General features: G+C 43.0%; 8 non-coding genes across 8 annotated transcripts; 4 read left to right on the forward strand and 4 right to left on the reverse strand.

Moving 5' to 3' along the window:
• The first annotated feature begins 3,680 nt into the window (after nt 1–3,680).
• On the forward strand, nt 3,681–3,752 carry TRNAM-CAU (transfer RNA methionine (anticodon CAU)). Its single transcript has one exon. It is a non-coding gene; the product is annotated as a tRNA-Met (tRNA).
• A 1,166-nt stretch (nt 3,753–4,918) lies between these two features.
• TRNAS-AGA (transfer RNA serine (anticodon AGA)) lies at nt 4,919–5,000 on the reverse strand. Its single transcript has one exon. It is a non-coding gene; the product is annotated as a tRNA-Ser (tRNA).
• Nucleotides 5,001–8,618: 3,618 nt separating this feature from the next.
• On the forward strand, nt 8,619–8,690 carry TRNAM-CAU (transfer RNA methionine (anticodon CAU)). Its single transcript has one exon. It is a non-coding gene; the product is annotated as a tRNA-Met (tRNA).
• A 941-nt stretch (nt 8,691–9,631) lies between these two features.
• Nucleotides 9,632–9,713, reverse strand: TRNAS-AGA (transfer RNA serine (anticodon AGA)). The gene has a single exon. It is a non-coding gene; the product is annotated as a tRNA-Ser (tRNA).
• Nucleotides 9,714–13,978: 4,265 nt separating this feature from the next.
• On the forward strand, nt 13,979–14,050 carry TRNAM-CAU (transfer RNA methionine (anticodon CAU)). The gene has a single exon. It is a non-coding gene; the product is annotated as a tRNA-Met (tRNA).
• A 944-nt stretch (nt 14,051–14,994) lies between these two features.
• TRNAS-AGA (transfer RNA serine (anticodon AGA)) lies at nt 14,995–15,076 on the reverse strand. The gene has a single exon. It is a non-coding gene; the product is annotated as a tRNA-Ser (tRNA).
• An 8,794-nt stretch (nt 15,077–23,870) lies between these two features.
• TRNAM-CAU (transfer RNA methionine (anticodon CAU)) lies at nt 23,871–23,942 on the forward strand. The gene has a single exon. It is a non-coding gene; the product is annotated as a tRNA-Met (tRNA).
• A 945-nt stretch (nt 23,943–24,887) lies between these two features.
• TRNAS-AGA (transfer RNA serine (anticodon AGA)) lies at nt 24,888–24,969 on the reverse strand. The gene has a single exon. It is a non-coding gene; the product is annotated as a tRNA-Ser (tRNA).
• Nucleotides 24,970–25,249: the final 280 nt, after the last annotated feature.

Consider the following 25,249-nt stretch of genomic DNA (forward strand, 5'->3'; position numbering starts at 1 on the left):
CAAAGATTGCTCATCATAAGATGTTCTAGGGGTGGGTACAGTCCACACTTCTTTGTGCCTGGTTGAACGAACACTTGTGTTTGCTTTTAACTTAGCAAGATTATTTATGGTATTGGTACCATACTTAACAAAAGCTTTATAACACAACATCAGCCTATAATTATATAAACAGAACACTGTAAGAATTTTGTACTTTGTAAAAACAAGTTTTGTGGAAGAAGCATAATGTACAGCAGCAATATGTCGTATTGCTCTTTTCTGCAGCAAATACAGCTTGCACAAATTTGTTACGCCAGTAGTACACCACACTTTGCTGCAGTACTGCAAGATAGAGGACGCTAATGCATTGTAGATCATCATCTTCCCCTTTGTAGGAAGAATAAGTCGCGTACGAGCAAGGACACCAATGGCAGACGACATCTTTGAATGGAGGTTTTCAACATGTACATTCCATACAAGGTGCTTTGAAAAAATGTATTCAAAGGATTTTAACAGAATCCACCAACTCTAACTGTTGCGTGCCCAAAAATAAATTCAACTTCTTTGTCAGCGTTTTTCCTTTAGGCATGTACTTGCGCCGGAAATGCCATTCCACCCCTACAACCCTACAAAACTTGTGTTTTTGTAGGGTATATTTTTAAAGAATTCACTGTGGCCCAGGCATCTAGGTGAGAAAGCGTTTTGTTAACCATCGCTTCTATCTATGTTTCCAAGTTCCCAGTAATAAAAACTGTCGTGTCATCAGCGTACGAGACGAATGTTACGTTGTCTGTGCAGTGTACAATATCATTTATGCAAATCGAAAATAAGAGTGGCCCTAGAATGCTTCCCTGTGGGACACCAACAACGACCGGCTTCCGTGCAAATGTTTCATTGTTTGTATCTATGAATTGTTTCCTGTTTTAAAGATAGGATTCTAAAGGTTCATGCGCTGTTCCACGCACACCATACTTTTCTAATTTGCTAAGAAGGTTGGTATGATGAATTAAGTCAAATGCCTTGGAAAAATCGACGTATATCCCTAATGCCATTTGATTACGACTGAATGCACCTATATTTTTTTTCTTTTTGAGTCAAGAGGGCTGTTTCGGTAAAGCGATGCTTCCTAAACCCGTGTTGAAAGTCTTGAAACAAATTGTGGTGATTAAACATTTATAGCAATCTGACATGCATTAATTTCTCAATAACTTTCGAAAACACTGGAATTATCGAAAGGGGCCGATAGTTGTTCAGTGCCCCCTTATCACCATGCTTGAAACAGCGCGTGAAGTCTGCATTTGTTTAGGAAATATGCCTGTAGTTAATTTCAAGTTCTATATATATATATATATATATATATATGTGTAAAATGTAAATATATATAAATATATATATATATATATATATATATATATATATATATATATATATATATATATATATATATATATATATATATATATATATATATATATATATATATATATATATATATATAAGAACAGGGCATATAATATCAAGCACATACTTTATGTGGTGAATCTGGATGCAATCGGCGTCCAGGGACCGGCTGTTACATAGATCGCTGAAGCAAGAAAATACTTCTAAGGGGTTAGTTGGGGCAAGAAATATAGTGTTACTAAACACGTTTACTGGCAAGAACTGAGTATCGCTGTTGATGCCAACAGCGTCATTTAACACTGGTTTTAATGTGATTTCATTAAACGTGTTTGGTATAGCATTTCCAGAAATTTTGTGCCCGTTGTGACACAAAACATCTGGAATAACTGAAATTGAAGTGGGCTTTAGCAAAGCATTCAATTTGCGCCAGAGAACATCACTTTTTTGATTGGCTGGGCCACTAAAAATTCAACACGTAATAGGCATCATTAGCAGCCCTAAGCTGATTTGTGAGATTATTTCTATATTTCTTAAACTCCCTGAGCAGCGCAGGATCTTTAGACTTCACAAATCGGGCATACATGGCGTGTTTGCGTTTAACCAGACCAAGAAGCTCAGGTGTTAGCCAAGGTTTTCGTACTTTGAATGGCCATGTCATTTTTTTCATGGGGAAGTGTTCATGGTAAACAGTTTTGAAAGTGCTCATTAAAGCAGTATACGCCTTGTCACTATCTTCTGCTCGGTAAACGCTGTTCCAAGCTACACGAGTTATATCTTGGCGAAATGCTTCAAGATTTGATGAAGTAATGGACTGAATAAATACTTTTTTTTAGTTTTACTAGCAATGCAGTGAATTCTATTTACTAGTAATATAATACCCAGATGATCACTAATATCAGTGTACACAACTTCGGCCTCTAATGAATCAATATTAATGCTTGAAATGAGTACATCTAATAGAGATTCGCCTTCAATAGCCACGCGCGTTGCAGTAGATATTGTGTTTGAAAAACCATAGGTTGTGATAAAAGATTGAAAATCCTTTTTATATCGGGGAAGACGAAAGCTTGTTAATATTGGTATCACCGCCTAATAGTAGATTGATCTTCTCTTCTAATGTATTACTGAAAAGTTTTTAAAGAAACACAAGAAACCCGGTTGCATCACCTGATGGTGATCTGTACACAACGGAAACATATTGCTATGACTCTGCATTGTTAAAACCTCATAGTCGAAAGCTATATCAGTGAATTCATCTACGGGCTTGGCCACAATATCGTCCCTGAGAAAAAGCGCGACACCGCCCCCACGCTTAACCTGACGACTTCGGAAAAATAATTGATAGCCAAGAGGTTGAAACATGTGTGATGTCGGCGTCAACCAAGTTTCAGTTAACACTATTGCTGTAAACGATAGTCCGAAAGCGTCGAGTGGCAAGGTCAAGTCGTCTATTTTATTTGGAAGTCATAGAACATATTGATGAAATAACGTCAGTTCCGGCTTTTTAACTGACTCTAATTGTTTTATATTGAATGGAACATAGCCCTTTATCAAGCCAAGTGAAGCATGGTTAGTCCCAATTAGCAAATTTTAGACAGGTTCCTCCCGCTTCCAATGACACACACCCGGCTAACTTCCGTTTCCCTCACCGTGATGCGGCAACCATCGGTCCGAAGAAACTTCAATTTTTTTCTGTCTTCAGAGCCAATGCCTGGGCAAAAGGACGCTTATTGTCGGCCGTCAAGTGTTCATTGATAAAAATTGGAGTGGCTGGGGTCTGAGAGAGATGAAGGTCTGTCGTAGTTAATCTAGCCTTTCTAGTTTTGCTGATAAAATCAGTCTTCTTTGCTCTCAGGCAAAATCAGGCGATTACTTTTTTGTCTTTCTTGGCGGCCGGGTACCCGGTGAATGACGTCAATGTCTGCAGAAGTCACTGGACACCGAATCTTGTCTCCAAAGTTTTGCGAAATGGCATTGCAGTCCTCCCCTTGCGGGCACGGTATACCCTTAATCTCGACGCTGTTGATTCGAGAGTACTGCTCCGAGATCACAGTCGTAAAACATGGACGTTTAGATATATCACAAGAAAAGCTGTCACAGGTTGCTCGATGTAGCTGCGAACCTGCTTTCGTAGCTTTTTTTCTTTATTTATTTATTTTTCTCCTGATGGAGCAGCGGAAGGCGAACGCCATTAGCAACCGGTTCACGTCGTCGTGGCGTGAACATGAGCGGTGTGCACGGGCGACACCAATATCTGTTCCATGATCAAAATGCTATTATATATTGCACGAACCGTACTCAGCAGAGTGGCGCAGTGGAAGCGTGCTGGGCCCATAACCCAGAGGTCCGTGGATCGAAACCACGCTCTGCTAGTTTTTTTCTAATATGCATACTTTTCTTTTTTACATTTCCTCCAGGTTTTCCCACCTGAGCACGAGGTCGCGGGATCGAATCCCGGCCACGGCGGCCGCATTTCGATGGGGGCGAAATGCGAAAACACCCGTGTGCTTAGATTTAGGTGCACGTTAAAGAACCCCAGGTGGTCAAAATTTCCGGAGTCCTCCACTACGGCGTGCCTCATAATCAGAAAGTGGTTTTGGCACGTAAAACCCCAAATATTATTATTAGGTTTTCCCACCGCAGTACTCTCCTGCATTGTTCGTTGGTGTTCTCTACCCGCGTAATAGTACAATAAGGCATCATTCAATTTGTGCCTGAATGTCAAATGCAGTCACTAGTAATTACTTTAGAGGGAAATTACACCTGTGGCGTTGAGCATTACCTGGACCGGTTTTCGGAAACCTTGTTATTCCGTGTGCAGGGTGTTACAAAAAGCGTTGAAACGCAGAATCTCAAGATACGCAGCACGTTTCCGCATGAACAAAAATTAGTGAACTAAATATTCACTGCCAAAAAAGAAAAACAGGAAAAGAAAACGGTACGCTTAACGCGAGAAATTACTCAGAGACATAAAAACTAATTTTTAGTTGGAAATAAAATGCGAAATAAGTACACCGTGTTTTGTGGACGTAAAAAAAACTACATATTACCTGATATATACATTTCATTACGCTTTACCACTGCAACTACTACGATATATATACTGCGGTTCATAACAATCGACCAAAGAATCGGGCGGATTTAAGAAGTGTGTCCGACGAACGTAATCAGTTGTCTTATGTCCCATTCGCGCAATACTTACTTTCCCTATTTAAATCGAGAAATCCACTGTCCTCGAAATGTATTCTGCGTCTGTGCAATATGTCTGGCCCCAAGATGCAAAGCCTTTCCTTGTCTACGGCTATACTGACTAATTCTGTAAAGAAAAAAAAAATGTTTGTCAAAATAGCGCGGGCGAAAGTAACGCTGCAAACAACATTCTCAATACCTGAGAATGTTTATGCAAACTGAACTGCAGACTGCAGCAATATTACGGAATTTTAATTTTTTCTTGAATCCGCTACTCTCCGCTTCACTCCCACAATCCACTGCATACATTTATTCAAAGAAGTAACAAGAAAAAAATAAACGAACAGTGCGCAGTCGACAGGATTCGAACCGGTGCGGGGAGACCCCAATGGATTTCTAGTCCACCGCCTTAACCACTCGGCCACGACTGCTTTTTTTTTCTTCATTGCCAGTCCTCGACAAGTCAACAAAAATTCCTTAAATGATATACAAAAACACGAAACAAAACAGGAATAAATACAAAAACTGAACAAGAACCAGTAATGTACACATTCGTTGCCCTCCGCTACTGTGGCATGACATTGTCGTATTAAAATTCCTTGAGCGCTGTCAGGGGTTCAACCATCGGCAGCCACTCAGGAACAGGCTGTTGCAACTTCTGCACTTCCACATATCGCTGCATATATTCTCGGAAGTATACACGCGCCGGTCAGGCATCCGGGTCACAATGGTAGCCCGCCATTCTTGCGCGCCATAAACAGTGGAGGCCCGTAAGCATGATGACATCCTACAGGAAACCTTCGTCGTCACTTACTGGCAGAAACCTGATTCCGTGGGGATCTATCGGTAACTCCTTTTTTAGAGTCCTTTGCAGCACGTCCCAGAAAAAAAAACCTTCCCAACAGTGGATGAAGACATGTTCTATGGTTTCTGGTTTTTTACAAATAAGGCAATGTGTTCCCCATGGCATGTAGAACCCACGTTGTTCCAGGAAGATTTTAACAGGTAAAGTGCCGGTATGTAATTTGAAAAAGAACGATTTCGTGGCTGGCTGAACTGGCATCATCTTCACTCTTTTCAATACGTCTAGGTCTGGGCCTCCACTGTACACGGCTCTGTACATGGGTACAGGCAACACACTGTCGCACAAATCAAGATATAGCTTTTTCCGTTTTGCATTCCACAAATATGCACTTGAAAAATGAACACGCAAAAAAGAAACACTCTGAACTATTTCCTGAAAGAAACCGCGGACTGGTCCTGGCATTATTTCCGTACGTACAACGAATTCGGGAAGTGATCTTGACAGCCTCATTTGGATCACCGGGCGCAGAAATGGGTCGTTTGTATCTCGAAAGAAGAAGAATCTATTCACCAGTTGACGCAAGAAAAGGTGCGCCAACCCCAGACCACCATCCTTCACACGTCGGAAGCGATTATCTCGGCTGCATCGCTCCCAGCTCGATGCCCACACGAATACAGCGAACACGCGGTGCAGTTTTTGCACATTAATACGAGAGCACTGTAGGACCTGCATTACGTACCAGATCTTTGTCACGAGAAACAAAGCGTCGTCTGCTATTTTTAAACGCCTCATCTTTTCGGGGAACGAGGCACTAGTGGCCTTCCAAGGCGAACCTCTTTCTTCGCAACGAAGTCAGCGATATGCTACGGTGGCTTCCATGGCAATACCAATGCTGGGAAATGTTTAGCAGTGAAATGGCACCATATTGCAGGTGTGGATGAAGATTCCTTTAGATAAAGTGTGCGCCTTCTACCTAAGTTCTCGGGAAGCTTTCGTAAAGCATCGACGACAATCGCGGAATGAGAAACTCACGCCAAAGTTTTCAATTTGCGGGACCTAATCGATTTCAACTCAATCTCTCTAAAACTTATTCATTTCCTAATTGAAGAAAAGAGCGCTACGAAGACGCTGACTGAAAGACGAACATGTACGACGGACAAGGCGCTACTTCCAACCAAATGTTTTTTTTAAAGAAGCAGGATTTTAAATAGATACAACCCAGAATGGCCCATCGTGACATCACGACCTCCCTAGCTCATATAAAAGCTATCTCTTTTTCGGTAAGCGTCACTGAAGGGCAGCTAATGCACGTGCCCTCGGCCTTTGCAATGTAGAAAGCTTCTATAATATATCCCGTTCTAGTCTATCCCTAAACAGTGCCAGAAACCTGGTGTAACGCAGACACGGACGGCAATTGTGACGTTTACAGCGTTCAGCCAGATGGCCCCCTCACATTGTTATTTACGGCCCGATTGTGCTCACGGGCCCTTTCATTAAAACACCGTCCGGTTTGACCGGCATAAACCTGTTGGCAACTTAGGGGTATCTCATATACATTACTTTTGCAAGACGTCTACTGCACTCCGTGTGTCTTAGAGCAAGGTTCGGGTTTTGCCATTGTCAGCATAGGGCATTTTTTGGCCAACTTACACGGTGCACAGAAGAGAAGAATAACACTGTGCATTTGCGCCACCTTCTTGAGGTTGTGGGACACCCTGTGCCAATAAGGTATCACATGCAATCTCTTCCTGTCAGATGGCTTTTTTGTGTTAGTACCCTTTCTTGCCTGTTTGATCTTTTGTAGAAGCTTATCGCAGACGCTAGAGATCAAGAGTGAAGGAAACCGGCCAGGCGTAGCCTTGAAAGTGATAGTGATCTCGTGATAGTTCTGCTCCCACGTGACCACATTCTGTATTGTGACGTCAGGACACATATACACCTCCTCGGAAACAAAACCAAAACTGCCTTCTGAGGAATTAAATGTAGTAAATTATTTAGGACGCTCTCAGGATTGCCGGTATATTCTTAGGGTTTCAAGATCCAGTATTATCATTTTACGCAAGAAAAAAGATGTCTAAAATGTCATTTGCGCATTTCTTGAATAGGCTGCCCTGAAGCCTGTCAGAGTAAACTCCTTTCGAAGCTGCAGTCACCGACAAATACGGAATGCATTTGACGGCCGAATCGCAAACAAATAAAAAAATAATCACGAAGTGACACAGAGATTGCTCACACCGCATGCTTTACTGGAGGTCAGTGTTTCTACCCGAATGAATCTCGGTATAATGATTCACAAAATCAAACGCCTTTATCAAATGTACAAATATCGCGAAAAAATGAATTTATACAGTGATTCAATATTTTTTCAAATACTTTTTTTTCCCGAAACGTAATTCGTTTTGAGTACTATACTTCTTTTTCAGGAAGTCTGGCATCTGCACATTGCACAATCGGTTTCCAGCAGGAGAGGTATGCTGTAAGAGTCCAGCTAGTGGACTGTCAATTGCGGTCGCTGCTGATTGGATGGAGTTGTGCGGGCAAGGAGGTGAGGAGTGGCTCCAGCCAATCAGCGACGGTTGAAATGGACAGTCCACAAGGCGGGCTCTTACAGAATACCCTCTCCCCCCAGAACGAACTGACACGAACAGGAAGGGGCGATGACACACACTTCGTGGGTCGTCGTCCCTTCCTGTTCGTGTCAATACGTTCAGCTGGAAACTAATTGTGCAATATGCCACCAACGAGCTCAAGGCAAACACTACACTTAATGGTGGCATTGTTATGTTATCCTAGCGGGGAAAACGACGTCTTCGAATCCTTCTGATATTTTTTTTCTTGAAGTGGACTACAGAACGAGTGGACAGATATTAGGTATTAGTTTCTGAATACCTAGCATATCTTTTTTATTTCTACGGGACATAGGCAGGATAGAGGTGACAGTTTAAAAGAAAAAAAGGGAAAAAAAACGGGAAGAATTTAACTGCAGTGATGCCGAGATCACAATCGTAAAACATGGCATTTTAGCTATATCACAAGAAAAGCTGTCACAGGTTGCTCGACTAGGCTCCGGATCGGCTTTCGTAGCTTTTATTATTTTTTTTCCCCTCCTAATGGAGCAGCGGCAGGCGAACGCCGTTAGCGACCGGTTCACGTCATCCTGGCGCGAACATGAGCGATCTGCATGAGCGACACCGATATCTGCTCAACGATCAAATTCCTGCTACATATTACAGAGAACGTCCTCAGCAGAGTGGCGCAGTGGAAGCGTGCTGGGCCCATAACCCAGAGGTCCGTGGATCGAAACCACGCTCTGCTAAACTTTTTAAAATGTATATGCTTTTTTTTTTTACACTTCCTCCATGCTTTCCCATTGCAATACTCTCCTGCACTGTTCGTTAGAGTTCTCTAACCACTTAATAATAATATAAAACATCATTCAATTTGTGCCCGAATATCAAATGCAGTCACTCGTAATTTCTTCAGAGTGAAATTACACCAGGTGGCATTGCACATTTCCTGGACCAGTTCTGGGAAACTTTTTTATCCCGTGCACAAGGTGATACAACAGCGTTGAGATACAGAATCTGCAGATACGCTGCAAAGTAAGCATGAACAAAGTTAGTGAACTACATATTCACCGCCAAAAAGGAGACAAGAAAATGGCACGCTTAACGCGAGAGATTACTCAACGAAAAAAAAACTAAATTTAGTTGGAAATAAAATGCGAAATAAATACACCGTGTTTTGTGGGCGTAAAAAGTTCATATCACCTTATTTATGTAGACCACTGCGTAAATACTACTGCTGCAACTAATGCGCTATATACGATGCGGTTCACAACAATCCACCAAGGAATCGGGCGTATTTAAGAAGTGTGTTAAATGTGCGTATCAATTGTGTTTTGTCACATTCGCGTGCTACTTACTCTCATCATTTGAATCGCGAAAGCCACTGTCCTCGATATGTATTGGGCGTCTCTGCAATATGTCTGGCCCCAAGGTGCAAAGCCTTTCCTTGTCTATAGCTATTCTGGCTAATGCTGTAAAGAAAAAAAGGGTTTGTCCTAATAGCGTGGACGAAAATAACACTGTACACCACGCTCTCAATACCTAAGTATATTTATGCGAAGTGAAATACAGCCTGCAGCAATACTACGCTATTTTCATTGCTCTTTAAACCGCTACTTTCCGGATCACTCCCACAACTGACTGCACATAATTATTCAAAGATCTAACAAAAAGAGAAGAATGAACCCTACGCAGTCGACAGGATTCGAACCTGTGCGGGGAGACCCCAATGGATTTCTAGTCCATCGCCTTAACCACTCGGCCACGACTGCATGACTGGGTGACGTCCTCTATTTTTAAACTCCTCGTCTCTTCAGGCAACGAGGCGCACACGTGGCCTTGAACGGTGATCCCCTTTCTTCGCAGCGAAGTCTGCAATATTAAGGTTACTTCCATGGCAATACCAACGCTGGAAAATGTTTAGCAGCGAAGTGGCGCCATTTTGCAGGTGTGAATTCAGATTCCTTTAGATAAAGCATGCGCCTCGTACCTCAATTCTAGGGAAGCTTTCGTGAAGCATCAGCGACAATCGCGGAATGAGAAACTCACGGCAAAGTTTTCAATTTGCAGGACCTAAGCGATTTCAACTCAATCTCTATAAAAGTTATTTATTTCCGTATCATTTACAACACTTCTGCTTTACCCTGCCTAACTTTCTCCTAAGTTCTCTCTCCCTTTTTGCCTTTTAACCGCGGGCTTCTTGGCCAATGCCCCGTGGTGGATAAGCGCCATGGAATGAGGTGAAAACAGCACTTAAACACGTATATTGCTGTTTGGTGTTGAAAAGGATAAATTTGCAGTCCTCTCATTGTATTGCCGTTATCATTAAAGTACCATAGATCGAACTGATATTTACATTGCCATAGAAATATAATGCGTTTCATGCAAACCGTGGCATCATGGAGGTTAATTCGGCAAATCCGCCACATTGTTTTTAGGAGAGTGTCTAGCGGATCTAAAAAGTCGTTTCTTACTGTTAGAAAGCGAGTTATACGATTACGGTTACACCATGACGGAGGGGAGGGGGAAGGGGGGGGGGGGGAGGGGGCTCGGATTACAATTAAAGGCCAAATCCGGCGGTTTTTTTTTTTCTTGCCGTATTAGCATATTGTCATTTTGACATGGCCTTGACAGTTCTGTCATCGGTAGGGTGGTTGAATTTACTTAGAAATTCATCAATAACATTAAATAATCAATAAAAGAGATATCGGAGTGGGTAGCTGCTTCGTGTGACGTCACGGTGAATCGATGACGTCAGATCCTACACTACCACAATTTGAACACGCAGTACACGTGGCGCCAACAACAAGGAAGCGAAGGTGATGCCTGCTGACGATACAGGGAGCCTTTACAGATATACGGAACTATATTAGGATACGAATTAAAGAAACAGCAGTTGGCAACAGAGGCACACGGACCACGCGGGGTGGTGTTACTCTGCTAGCCAACCACAGAAGCAAACGAAGTTTTTGTCACGCGACGTTTTCATAATGGCGTTGTACTTGATACCTCCGGAGCGTCTGCTGTTTTTGAATAATCTGTTCGTTGGTAGAACCGATGAGGTGTTTCACAGACAGGAACAAAGTGTATTGAGTTTGAACAATTTACTCTTCAAAAGTCCACGGTACAGTTTATTTCACTGCTAAGTCCGTTTTACTAATGACACTACAATTCCAACTGAAGTGAAACTTCACAGGGAATAGTTCCAGCGAAGAAAGCGTTTTATTTTCATTCAATAAAGAATTAGGGTTTCAGCGTTTCACTATAACAGACGAGTTATCATCATCATCATCATCATCCTGGTTACGCCCACTGCAGGGCAAAGGCCTCTCCCATATTTCTCCAACAACCCCGGTCATGTACTAATTGTGGCCACGCCGTCCCTGCAAAGTTCTTAATCTCATCCGCCCACCTAACTTTCTGCCGCCCCCTGCTACGCTTCCCTTCCCTTGGGATCCAGTCCGTAACCCTTAATGACCATCGGTTATCTTCCCTCCTCATTACATGTCCTGCCCATGCCCATTTCTTTTTCTTGATTTCAACTAAGATGTCATTAACTCGCGTTTGTTCCCTGACCCAATCTGCTCTTTTCTTATCCCTTAACGTTACACCTATCATTCTTCTTTCCATAGCTCGTTGCGTCGTCCTCAATTTGAGTAGAACTCTTTTCGTAAGCCTCCAGGTTTCTGCCCCGTAGGTGAGTACTGGTAAGACACAGCTGTTATATACTTTTCTCTTGAGGGATAATGGCAACCTGCTGTTCATGATCTGAGAATGCCTGCCAAACGCACCCCAGCCCATTCTTATTCTCCTAATTATTTCCATCTCATGATCCGGATCCGCCGTCACTACCTGCCCCAAGTAGGTGTATTCCCTTATCCAGTGCCTGGCTGCCTATTGTAAATTGCTGTTGTCTTCCGAGACTGCTAAACATTACTTTAGTTTTCTGCAGATTAATTTTTAGGCCCACTCTTCTGCTTTGCCTCTCCAGGTCAGTGAGCATGCATTGCAATTGGTCCCCTGAGTTACTAAGCAAAGCAATATCATCAGCGAATCGCAAGTTACTAAGGTACTCTCCATTAACTTTTATCCCCAATTCTTCCCAATCCAGGTCTCTGAATACCTCCTGTAAACATGCTGTGAATAGCATTGGAGAGATCGTATCTCTCTGCCTGACGCCTTTCTTTATTGGGATTTTGTTGCTTGCTTTATGGAGGACTATGGTGGCTGTGGAGCCGCTATAGATATCTTTCAGTATTTTTACATACGGCTCGTCTACACACTGATTCCGTAATGTCTCCATGACTGCTGAGGTTTCGACAGAATCAAATGCTTTCTCGTAATCAATGAAAGTTATATATAAGGGTTGGTTATATTCCGCACATTTCTCTATTACCTGATTGATAGTGTGAATATGATCTATTGTTGAGTAGCCTTTACGAAATCCTGCCTGGTCCTTTGCTTGACAGAAGTCTAAGGTGTTCCTGATTCTATTTGCGATTAACTTAGTAAATAGTTTGTAGGCAACGCACAGTAAGCTGATCGGTCTATAATTTTTCAAGTGTTTGGCGTCTCCTTTCTTATGAATTAGGATTATGTTAGCGTTTTTCCAAGATTCCGGTACGCTCGAGGTAATGAGGCATTGCGTATACAGGGTGGCCAGTTTCTCTAGAACAATCTGAGTGAAAACAGACGAGTGAAAATGTGTAAAATTACGTGCTTATAACATTATTTTTGTGGTTGCCGCCGTATTTAGGTAACAGGGAAAGTTTGAAGTAAGAACTATTTGCAGCCTCGCGGAGCAACAGTACATGTATTACGGTTATGAAGGTGTGGGTGGGGCTTCACTGTAGATTTAAGCACCGATTTAGCGACAGTGGCGGTGTATTCTCTGACGTCACAAACACATGGCGGCAAGTAAATGGTCATGAGTCGGGAACGCAACCAAACTTTACAATTATATTCAGGAAAACTAAATGACTCACAGCCATATTGTTTAGCACTGATAAACAGAGTCCGAGAGAGAACGTATATTCAAAATTTAATTAAGATCGGTTGACATCGAACCTCGTGACGTCCTGCTCCCACGTGACTACCTTCTGCATCACGACATGGTTACATACACTTCCTGTGAAACGAAACCAAAACTGCTTTGTAGAAATTGTGTGAGAGCAAATAATTTACAACTACTATAGGTTTGCCAGTACCTCTTTACGGCTTCGAGGCCCAGGAATTCATCTAACGCAAACAAAAAGCGGAAAAAATTACGGCGATGAAGGCGATCACGCATCATATCTTTGTGACGGTAAATAAATACGGAATGCATTTGATGGCCGACCTACAGATAAATAGAAAATATGAGGAAGCGGCATCAAGTACATAGTATGCTTTCTATTCGAATGAGTCAGCGCATCATGATTTACTAAATCAAACGCCATTATTATATGTACAAATAGCACGGGAAAAGCTTTATTTATTTCATCAAATATTCTTTCTTTAAATGCAGGTTCTCTTTGTAATAGTAAACTTGATTCTGTGAATTAGCAGATTCCCCGTTCGGGAAGTCTGACACCTCGACATTGTTATTTTATGCCAGCGAAAAAAAAAGAACCTTCTTTGAATCCTACTAACTATACTTACTCAAGTGGATTGCATAATTATGTGGGCGGAAATGAAGTGACAGTTATTTATTGAGAGACACATCCTCTATTCCTACGGGAAACGTGCAAGTTGAAGGCAGCAATTAAAGAAAAAAGAAAACATTGAACATTTTACTGGATAGATGCCAAGGTCACATTAGTAAACATTGCCACGAAGCTTTAATACTTGAACAGCTTTCACAGGTTGCTCGCCGAGGCTGGCAATATGCTTCCGCAGCCTTTGTTTTTCTTCTTCTTCTTGTAATGGAGCAGCGGCAGGTGAACGCCATTAGCGACCGGTTCACGTCGTCCTGGCGAGAACATGAGCTATCTGCATGAGCGGCACCAATATCTACTCCACGGTCAAATGGCTACTACATATTACGCGAAACGTACTCAGCAGAGTGGCGCAGTGGAAGCGTGCTGGGCCCATAACCCAGAGGTCCGTGGATCGAAACCACGCTCTGCTAAATTCTTTCTTTTTAATATAAATACTTTACTTTTTACACTTTTTCCAAGTTTTCCCACTGCAGTCCGCTCCTGTATTATTCGTTGGAGTTCTCTAACCGCTTAATAGTACAATAAGGTATCATTCAGTTTGTGGCCGAATGTCAAATGCAGTCACTCGTAATTTTTTCAGAGCGAAATTACACCGGGTAGCGTTGCGCATATGCGGGACCAGAACTCGTAAACTTTGTCATTGCGTGTACAGGGTGATACTACAGCGTTGAAACGCAGAACCTGCACACACGCAACACGTTTCGGCGTCAACAAAGTTGGTTAACTAAATATTCACTGACAAAAAAAGATGTCGGAAAGAAAAAAAAAAACGGTACGCTTAAAGCGAGAAATTACCCAATGAAAAAAAAAACTAATTCTCAGTTGGAAATGCGAAATAAGTACATCGTGTTTTGTGGGCGTAAGAACCCTACGTTTTATCTAATTTAAACAGTTCATTACGAAAATGCTACTGCGGCAACTACTATGTTAGTATACTATGCAGTCCATAACGATCGGCCAAGAAATCGGGTGGATATAAGAATTTAAGATGTGTGTTAAACGTACATATCTATTCTCTTTTGTCACAATGGCGCGCTACCTACATACTTTCATTATTTAAATCGCGAAAACCATAGTCCTCTAAATGCGTTCTGCGTCTCTGCAATATTTATGGGCCTATAAGCTGCAAAGCCTTTCCCTGTCTACGGGTATTCTCCCTAATTTTGTGGGAAGATAAAGAATGTAAGGTTTCTTATTATAGTGCAGATGAAAGTAACACGCCACACCGGACTTCTTATAGCTAGGCATGTTATAGCAGCACAACGGGATTATCGTTAATCCGCTACTTTCCCCATCACTCTCAAAACCGGCCATATACAAATATTGGAAGATTTCACAGAAAGAAGGAACACTGCGCATTCGACAGAATTCGAACCTGTGCGGGGAGACCCAAATGGATTTCTAGTCCATCGCCTAAACCACTCGGCCACGACTGCACGGCGAAGCGTCGTCAGCTGTTTTGAAACGCCCCGTGTCTTCGTGGAACGAGGCGAACATGCGACCTTCCACGGAGACCCCCTTTCTTCCCAACGAAGTGAGCAATACTAAGGTTGCTTCCATGGCAATAGCATAGCTGGAAATATTCTAACAGTGAAATGGTGCCGTTTTGCAGGTGTGGAGGCAGATTCAGTTAGATAAGGCGCGCGGCTAATACTTCAGTTCTCGGGAAGCTTTCGTGAAGCTTCAATGACATTCACGGAATCAGAAACTAATGCCAAATATTTTAATTTGCGGGGCCAGCGCAATTTCAACTCAATGTCTATAAGAGCTATTTATTTCCGTATCATTTGCACAACTTCTTATTTAGCCTGCCCAACTTTCTCGTAAGTTCTCTCTCCTTTTTTACCTTTAACCGCCGCCTTGTTGGCCAGTGTCCGTAGCGGATAGGTGCCGTGAAATGAGGTGCAAGCAACATATAAACGGCGTAAGAAGCTTTCGTCCGTAAATCACTGTTTAGAATGGAAAAGGACAAATCGGCAGTCATATAATTGAATTGCCGTTATCTTTACGGTACCATAGCTCGAAGTAAAATTTACATTGCGAAATCTAATGCGTTTCGTGTAAACCATGGCGTCATGGAGGCTAATTGTAGTGCAGGGATGCTTAGACTTAACATCATCGAATCCCGCCATAGTGTTGTTAGAATAGTGTTTAGCGAATAAAAAATTCGTTTCTTCCTGTTGTAAAGCCGGTTATACAGTTACGGCTACACCACGAAGGGTAGCGTTCAGACTACAGTTAATGGTATAGGAGCAGTAAAATATTTCCGAAGGAAAAGAATAAAGTTTTACCATGCTGATAAGCGTATTCCAGGCACTTTGTTCACTTCGAATACAAAACCCATCCAAAAAAATGTCTAGAAAAGGGCTTAGATACTAGTTGAAATAAATAAAGTTTGCTTCGTGTTTGCAAGTTTATACGGCCGAGAAAACCACTATCCTTGGTTCGTATAGCTATCCACTGATTTGCCATCAAAATCAGTGCTTCGACTTTCGGGCGAAACAGCAACTTCTTTTTCTTACACTTTCCTTCTCAAAGGCAGTACATCATTTTTAGACTTCGAGCTAGGAGATTGAACGATTATTCGGTTATTGGGCCGCATCTATGACGTCAAAAGGGGCCCATGCGCTGGGTGTATTCAATCGCTCAGTCAGGCAGTGGGCGATGCGCATCCTTTTAAAAGCGTCTTATCTGCCTCTCACGCTCTTCCTGGATTCACGGCAACCGGGAATACAGCGGAAGCTTAGATTTCTGTTACGCCTGGACTGATCTTATACTTCAGAAGAGTATAGGCTTGGGCTGGTTGGTAAAACATAGTTACACTGAAAGCACTGCGCGGGAAGGACGATCCACAAAGACCAGACAGGACAAGCGCTCAACCCAAAACGTTAGCGCGACCGGATCTGAGTGACACCTTTCTCTCCATCTAAAGCATTCATTACAACATAACGAGTACTCACACGCTTCGCAGACGTCCTTGCGGTTGTCATGGCTTGCTCTAATGGGTCGATCGAGTTACTTTTTTCTTTCTTCCAGTTCATCCATTAAAGTCTTTTCTAGATTGTATCCATACCAAAGACTCAGCGCATAGCGAAATTCGAGAACGTGTCCTGGGCGCTAAAACGCGCCAACTATGAAGTGGCGATGCTGCGGTGACGACGCGAAATTCAATATAACAAAGCGTTGCTTTCACTTATTTTTATTAACTACACGCCTTTTGCAACTAAACGAACGGAAGCAGTGTTCTTGAATAATAACTTAACGGTCCAGCTTAATTAGCCTTTCTCTTTAGCTTCTCTCAGTAGGGACACTAAAGAGGAAAATAAAATTTAGCTGTATTAGTAAATTACCCGTCCGCATTATACCCTAAGAAGTGTGCATAAGCGGCAGCGGTATGTGCTCTATACAATCGAATATCAACTAGATAACCCAGATATCCGTAGATCGAAACATCGCTCCGCTACGGTTTCTTTTGTTTTCTTTTTACGATTCTTTGTACACTACTTCTACATTTTTCACACTGAAGTAACGTTCTACAGCTGTTCTTTAATGTATTCTTGATGTGTGTATGCGCATATCAGCTTTTGTTCGGGAGCCGTGATGACTTACTACTTTGGCGCAACAAGGACAGGCTGATGGGAACGCCGCCCTGAAGTCTCCGCACCGATCGCGCTGTAATTCTGGCGCAAAATTAAAAAAAAAATATGGAGGTATCAACTTCATTTTCTTTTCTAGTAATGCAATTTTCACCCCGAAGTTAACTCAGACAAAGTTTTGACACAATATTTTGTAACTCTAAACTGGTTTGCTGTTTCTCTCCGGTGCCTCTTTAGGAAGACGGATTAGAAATTACGGATAGGTATGAAAATAGTTCTCAAATATTTATACACACGTGGACAAAATGTTTGAATGCATATAATCTGCATTCGACGAGAAGCCCGACGGGACGATGATTCTGCTGAAGATATTTACGCGTATGGATCGTACAAAGAGCTGCAGCATGCAGCCAATCTGTTTTCTCTCTGCTGAAGCGTTGAAAGTGTTTGGACAGCTTCGAAATCGGCAGTCCTCACAGCGTGACATTAATTCATGCATGCTTCGAAAACGGCGTGATATATCGATTTAACTGGCAATTTATAAGGACGATCCCAGGAAGAAACGCAACCTAACACGATAGCTCGTCCGCATGTGACACTTTTCTGTCCATCTAAAGCATGGATTACAACATAATTTCATGATGTTTACATGTTTTTGCAATTTCTGTACGATTATAACGAATTATTGCGATGCGGAAGAGCTCGAGTTACTACTGCAGCTATTTAAGACACCGAAACAATGTTGCTATTTACTTCTTACCAATCACGAAGCGTGCTAATCACATCGTCGACCTACGAGTTCATATGGTGTGGTCATCGATAACGAGACTTTAGCTGTCATCGGAACGTCATTGGCCATCACACATCGAGCCAGCCGAGGCGAAGGTCCAAATCTCGAGAAGGTCCTGCTCCCACATGACCACATAGTGCATTATGACGTCGCGAGACATATACCTCTCCCGGGAAACGAAACCGAAACTGGTTTGTAGGGAAATATTTGCAGTAAATTATTTAGGACGCTCTCAGGCTTCCCGGTGTTTTTTAACGGTTTGAATGTCCAGTAATATCATATTGCGCAAAAAAAAGAGGTGTCTCAATGTCATTTGCGCATTCCTTGAATAGGCTGCCCCGAAACCTATCAGGGTAATGCCCTATCGGATATGCAGTCATAAACAAATACGGAATGCGTCTGATGGCTGAATTGCTAACAAATAAAAAAAATCACAGTGAATCAGACATTGCTCACACCGCATTCTTTACTTGAGTCAAAATCAATGTCAATGAACTTATACAATGATTCAATATTTTTTTCAAATACTTTTTGCACGAAATGTTATTTTTTTGAGGATTATATTTTTTTTCAGGAGGTCTCCCATCTTGATACTGCACAATTAGTTTCCAGCAGAACGAACTTACACGAAGAGAAAGCGTCAACGATACACACTGCGTGTGTCATCGTCTCTTTGTGTTCGTGTCAATACGTTCTTCTGAAAATCAATTGTGCAATGTGCAGCAAATGAGCTATGGCAAACACTATTTTTAATCTTGGCGTCGTTATCTTGTGCTAGGGGTGAAAACGACCTCTTCGAATCTGCCAGATAATGTTTTCTGGAAGTGGATTACAGAATATGTGGACAGCTATTAGGTGATAGTTTCTGAATACAAGCAATATCCTTTATTTCTACGGGACATGAGCAGGATAGAGGCGACAGTTTAAAAGAAAGTAGGGAAGAAACGCGACGAATTTAACTGTGGTGATGCCGAGATCACAGTCTCTAAAACATGGCCATTTAGCTCCTAATGGAGCAGCGGCAGGCGAACGCCATTAGGGATCTTTTCACGTCTTCCTGGCGTGAATATGAGCGATCTGCATGAGACACTTCAATGTCTGCTCCTCAGTCAAACTGCTGCTACATAACACCCGAGCCGTGCTCAGCAGAGTTCGAACGGCCACGTTTGCGATGAGCTCCGCTGGAAACAGCGCATCGGCCCTTGGCCGAGGATCACACCCACCGTCATCTACCGATTCCGGTAATTATAAAGTCGTTCTTCCTCGTCTACCGACTGGCAACACCGTCCTCAATTCAGTTTTCCTGCATGCTGACCTGGCAGGGCGGCCGTATCGAGCCCCGGACTTTCGCGATGCTCTCCTTTCAGTGCTAAATGCAACTGAAATACTCGGCGCTGGACAATACCAGATGAGCCATTTGGGGTTGGTAACATGTGTTAATAGCATCGCGAAACAGAAACTTGTCGACAAAGGCGAGTTGTTGGTGAAGGGCCTCAAGTGCCTTGTCATTGACCCGGAATGCAAGAATATCAAGATGAAGCTTCTTTGGCTTCCCCCACACCTCGAACAGAGACGGATTGTTGAAGCGCTAGAGCCATATGGCACAGTGCAGTCCATCACGAGAGAAATGTGGCGGTGTGACGGCATGGAGGGCTGGCAAATGACTAACCGAGACGTGGCGTTCACATTGAAAGATGGCGTTTCTGCCGGTAATCTGCCACATCTGTTGAGCATATATGGCCACCAGTGCCTTATCTTGGTACCTGGCCGACCACCACTTTGCCTCCGGTGCAACAGAGTTGGGCATATCCGGCGACAATGTCGAACACCACGCTGCAGTAACTGTCACCGCTACGGTCACCCTGCAGATGCATGCGTCGGAACCTACGCTGACAAGCTTCGTGGAAGTAGACCGGCTGAGGCTGATACCATCACCGATCATCTCATGGACGTGAGCGAAGTTGTGGATGCAACTGGAGAAACACTCCCTGAGACTCATCGACAAGAACAGATTAAACCGTCATCGGCTGACATTAGCCTCAGCCAGAAGCCTGCGATTGAGGAGGAGACTAAGGCTCCTGACGACGAACCAACTGTGTCTTGGGCAGAATCTCCACCAGTTCAAGATCGCCCACTGTAAGTGGAATCTGGACCGATGTGCGAGGCCGCCAAGAAGCGTCCAGCGCCATCCGACAATTCATCGCCCTCGGCAAAGGAGGCTCGCGTTCCCAAGGTGTCAAAGTTGACAAAACCGCGCCGGGGAACACCTACACCTGCTGATGTCCCTTGTGTTACCGTGCACCAAAAAGCCCATAGTGCATCACCTCATCAAGAAGGGAGTGGTGCACCTCTGGAGCAGCGTTTAGACGCTGCACCTACATAGGTAATCATGGCGGGCGCTCTTCCCTTCCATTTTGGCACTTTAAATGTCCGTGGCTTACGAAGTAAGCGACGGCAAGTACAGCTTCTTCATTTGCTACGCAATAGAAAATTAGATATTGCTGCTATCCAAGAAACAAAGATTGAATCCGACGAAAACACAGAAGTAGCTCTATCTCCATTCATGTGACTATTATGTTTGTGTCAGCCATGCAGTAGGCGTTTCCGCAGGCTGTATGTTATTTGTTAGCAAAAATTTACAGTGTGATTTCCTACATTTGTTTACAGATAGGGAAGGGCGCCTAATCTGCTGCGATATTGATATCAGTGGCACGAGCTTTAGATTTGTGTGTGTTTATGCTCCGAACAAGTTACGTGAACGCGAGTGTTTCTTCTTATCTCTAGAAAATCATTTCTGTACTGATCGTGCATTGGTCCTCTTTGGAGACTTTAATTGTGTATGCAACGCGCAAGATCGCACGTCACTGAAGCTGAGACATGATCCAAGTAGTGATGCGTTGCAACGCCTGATATGTGATTATCAGCTTGTGGACATTGGGGAAAATGAAAAGGCGGGATGTCGATATACGCACTTCCAGGGTACCTCGCATGCAAGGCTTGACCGAATTTACGTTTCGCTTAGCGCGCTACCTCTTATTCATTGTTACACTGTGCATCCTATATTCTTTAGTGACCATTGCCTAGTCTCAGCATCTTTTGGCAGCCGTCGGTACCAAAGTCGGCGTATGTGCTGGGAGCTGTGGAAGTTTAATAACCAGTTACTTTCGCGTGAGTGTTTCTTAAATCGTGTTACTGAGCTTATAGCTCATGTGTCTTGCCGCAAAGACTTGCTACTCTTTGCTTTGTGGGAATTTTTTAAACAGGAAGCTAAAATGATAGCTATCGAAGAATCATCAATATTAGCCTTTGAAAAAAAGAATAATTACAAAGCATTGTATAGACTTTTGAGTGAGTTGCATGAGCTTGAATGCATACATCCGGGTCAATATATTGATGATATTCATAAGGTCAAGGCACAGTTACAAACTTTGAACGCAGAAAAATACAGAGGTGCACTAGTGCGGGCGCGAGAGCAGCGTTTCCTGGAAGAACAGCCTTGCAGTAGGGCCCTTGGCGATGAGCGCCGACACGCGCTGTCTAAACAAATACTAGAAATAGAGTATGGTGGAATCATTGTAAACGAGCCTACTCTAATAACTAAAGCATTTTTTTATCATTACCAAAAACTATTCCGAGACCATATGACATTGGATACAGATGCTGCCAAAAAGATTGTATCATTGCTACCCCAGTTAAATCAGGATGAGTACGATTATACAAACGAAAACATTGATATCAATGAGGTAACTTCATGCATCGATTCGTTAGCGAAGGGCAAAACGCCTGGCCCGGATGGCCTTACTGCCGAATTTTATCAGTGTTTTCGTTCCCTCTTATCGCCATTATTACTTCAGGTGTACCGAGAGGCCTTCGAAGTAGGGTACCTAACCGCCACAATGTACGAAGGACACACCGTCCTTATAGCCAAAACCGATGATGAAAAGAAATTGCAAAAAGTTGACGGATATCGTCCTATCTCCTTATGCAATGTGGATTATAAAATTTTTGCTAAGGTATTAGCTAACCGTTTGCAAGTTGTAGTAAGATCTGCGGTCGGTGATCATCAAACATGTGGCATCAGGGTACGGTCCATTCAGACGAACATTCATGTTGCGAGATCGGTGTTAGAGTGTGTAGCTGAGGGGATTGGACCGGTGGCAATGGTACAGCTAGATCTGGCTAAGGCGTTCGATAGGGTGAATCACTCATTCCTGTTTACTTTACTAGAGCATATAAATATCGGATCTCTGCTCCTTATAGGTGTGAGGATATGTTATGCTAATGGCTCAACGCGGCTTATAGTGAATGCCTCTCTCTCCGATCCGATTAGGCTTTTATCATCAGTACGTCAAGGATGCCCCTTGTCACCGCTTCTGTTCTGCTTGTATTTAGAGCCACTTTGTATGGGCATTCTTAAAGCACAAGATTTCCAAGGGTTTAAATTACTGACTAATGAGGTTCGGGTTCTTGCGTATGCAGACGACGTGGCCTTTTTCTGTACTGATAAAAGAGTGTAAACACTGCTCTTGCAATTACAGAAGAATTTTGTGCTGCTTCTGGTGCAAGCGTTAACTTTGAAAAGAGTTCAGGTTTTTGGTTTGGATTATGGGCCACAATGCCATCACATTAGGCAGGAATTCAATGGAAAGAAGATCTGCGTTATTTAGGTGTGCCTCTCTCACAGTATAGAAATAGCAACGCTCATTGGTCGGGAGAAGTTGGCAAAATTCAATGTAATGTGAATTCATGGTGAGGGCGGAATTTGTCAGTGTTCTTTCGTGCTGAAGTGTGTAACGTTTCCTTAGCTTCCCGTCTTATGTATGTGCTCCAAGTACTGCACTGCTCAAGACTTCGCCTTCAGGCACTGCATCGCGTATTTGAAACATTCATTTGGAGTTCGAGATGTGAATGGATGCGGCGCGACAATCTGTTTCTCCCCCTTGAACCTGGTGGTCTAGGATTAGTACACCTCTTCGTCAGGCAAATTGTTTCTCGCCTGTTTTTCTTTCGAGACAGTGACCATCCGTTCTTGCGTGAAATATTGCAACTGCGTTTAGTTCATTATGTTCCTAACATAGTAGTGTCATCAAATGTCAAAGATGTCCCACAGGCTCCTTGGGGCTTTCTCAAGGAGGTTGTTGATACATTTCTTTTCTTGAAAGTTAGATTCAGCCTGGAGTACGTGTTCACAGCGAGCCGAAAAGCAATTTCTGCGGCACTGGTTGACTCTATTTTCCCAGATCCTTTGTATCGTGCACCTTATTTAAATCGACCTCATCAGGATGTACTTAAACGCGTCCGGAAAATGTGTGTGCCTCCTGGAGTAAAAACATTTTTCTTTAAATTACATTCGGAAACACTCCCTGTTAAAACTTGGTTGAATTCGAGGGGTTGCTTTGTGCCGTGGTCAACAAACTGTCGGCTCTGTCCACATGCCGAAACCATAGATCACTGTTTCATAGACTGTAGGGACGCTGTATTTTTTGGGACATTTTCCAACGGACACTTAAAAAGGACATTGACATGACTCCATACTCAATTAGGTTCCTACCGTTTAAGGTTACCGGTGGTCCTCCCTATGACATGTTCATTGTGCTTGGTTTATATAGCCTGTGGAGAAGTAGACTCTGTGATCGCCATGCCGAAAGCCCGCGAACTACAAAATCCTTTTTTCGCGAAAGTGCTGCGTATGTAAGAAGTGTGTACGCTGTGCAGGAACCTCCGCCAGACTGGATGCACTTGTTGGATGCATGTGTGTGTTTGCCTGAGTTTTATATGTGTGGTTGTGTCCACTTTTTAATACACCTTCAGTTTTCTTTTCCATGTAATAAAGAAAGAAAACTCAGCAGAGTGGCGCAGTGGAAGCGTGCTGGGCCCATAACCCAGAGGTCCGTGGATCGAAACCACGCTCTGCTAAATTTTTTTATATTTGTATACTTTCTTTTTTTACACTTCCTCCAGGTTTTCCCACTGTAGTACTCTCCTGCATTGTTCGTTTGAGTTCTCTAACCACTTAATAGTACAATAAAGCATCATTCAATTTGTGCCCGAATATCAAATGCAGTCGCTCGTAATTTCTTCAGAGTGAAATTGCACCGGGTGGCGTTGCGCATTTCCTGGACCGGTTCTCGTAAACATTGTTATTCTGTGTACAGTGTGATGCAGCAGCGTTGAAACGCATAATCTGCAGATACGCAGCACGTTTCAGCATCGACAAAGTTTATGAACTAAATACTCACTGCCAAAATGAAAAAGACGAAAAGAAGATATTACGCTTAACGCGATAAGTTACTCGCAGACATAAAAACTAATATTTAGTTGGAAATAAAATGCGAAATAAGTACACTGTGTTTTGGGGGCGTAAAAGCTACATATTACCTGCCTTATATAGTTAATTACGTAAATCCTACGGAAGCAAATACTACGCTATATACTATATGCGGTCCATAACAATCGACCAAGGAATCGGGCGTATTTAAGAAGTGTGGTAAACGTACGTATCAATTCTCTTTTGCAACAATGGCGCGCTACTTACTTTCATTATTCAAATCACGAAAACCACCCTCCTCGAAATGTATTCTGCGTCTCTACAATATTTCTGGCCCCAAGGTGCAAAGCCTTTCCATGTCTATGGCTATTCTTGCTAATTCTGTGAAGAAAAAAAATATTTGTCATAAAAGCGTAAACTAACACGCCGCACCATACTCTCAATAACTAAGTATCGTTATGCGAACTGAAATGCAGCCTGCAGCAATGCTGCGGGATTTTCATTTTTGTTTAATCCGCTGCTTTCCGGATCACTCCCAGAACCGCCGCCATATAATTAATCAAATACGTAACAACAACAAAAATCGAACGCTGCGCAGACGACAGGATTCGAACCTGCGCGGGGAGACCCCAATGGATTTCTAGTCCATCGCCTTAACCACTCGGCCAGGACTGCTCGGCTGAACGCCATCTTCAGCTATTTTTAAGCGCCTCCTGTCTTTTGGGAATGAGGCGCACACGTGGCCTTCCACGGCGACCCCCTTTCTTCGCAATGAAGTCAGCGATACTATGGTAGCTTCCATGGCAACACTAACGCTGGAAAATGTTTATCCGTGAAATGGAACCATTTTGCAGATGTGGATTCGGATTCCTTTGGATGAAGCATGCGCCTTGTACCAGGCACGTACCCAGGTTTTTTTTTCGGGGGGGGGGGGCCCACCACCTTCATCATCATC

Source organism: Dermacentor albipictus, chromosome 5, assembly GCF_038994185.2.
Source record: "Dermacentor albipictus isolate Rhodes 1998 colony chromosome 5, USDA_Dalb.pri_finalv2, whole genome shotgun sequence".
Lineage (NCBI taxonomy): Eukaryota > Metazoa > Arthropoda > Arachnida > Ixodida > Ixodidae > Dermacentor > Dermacentor albipictus.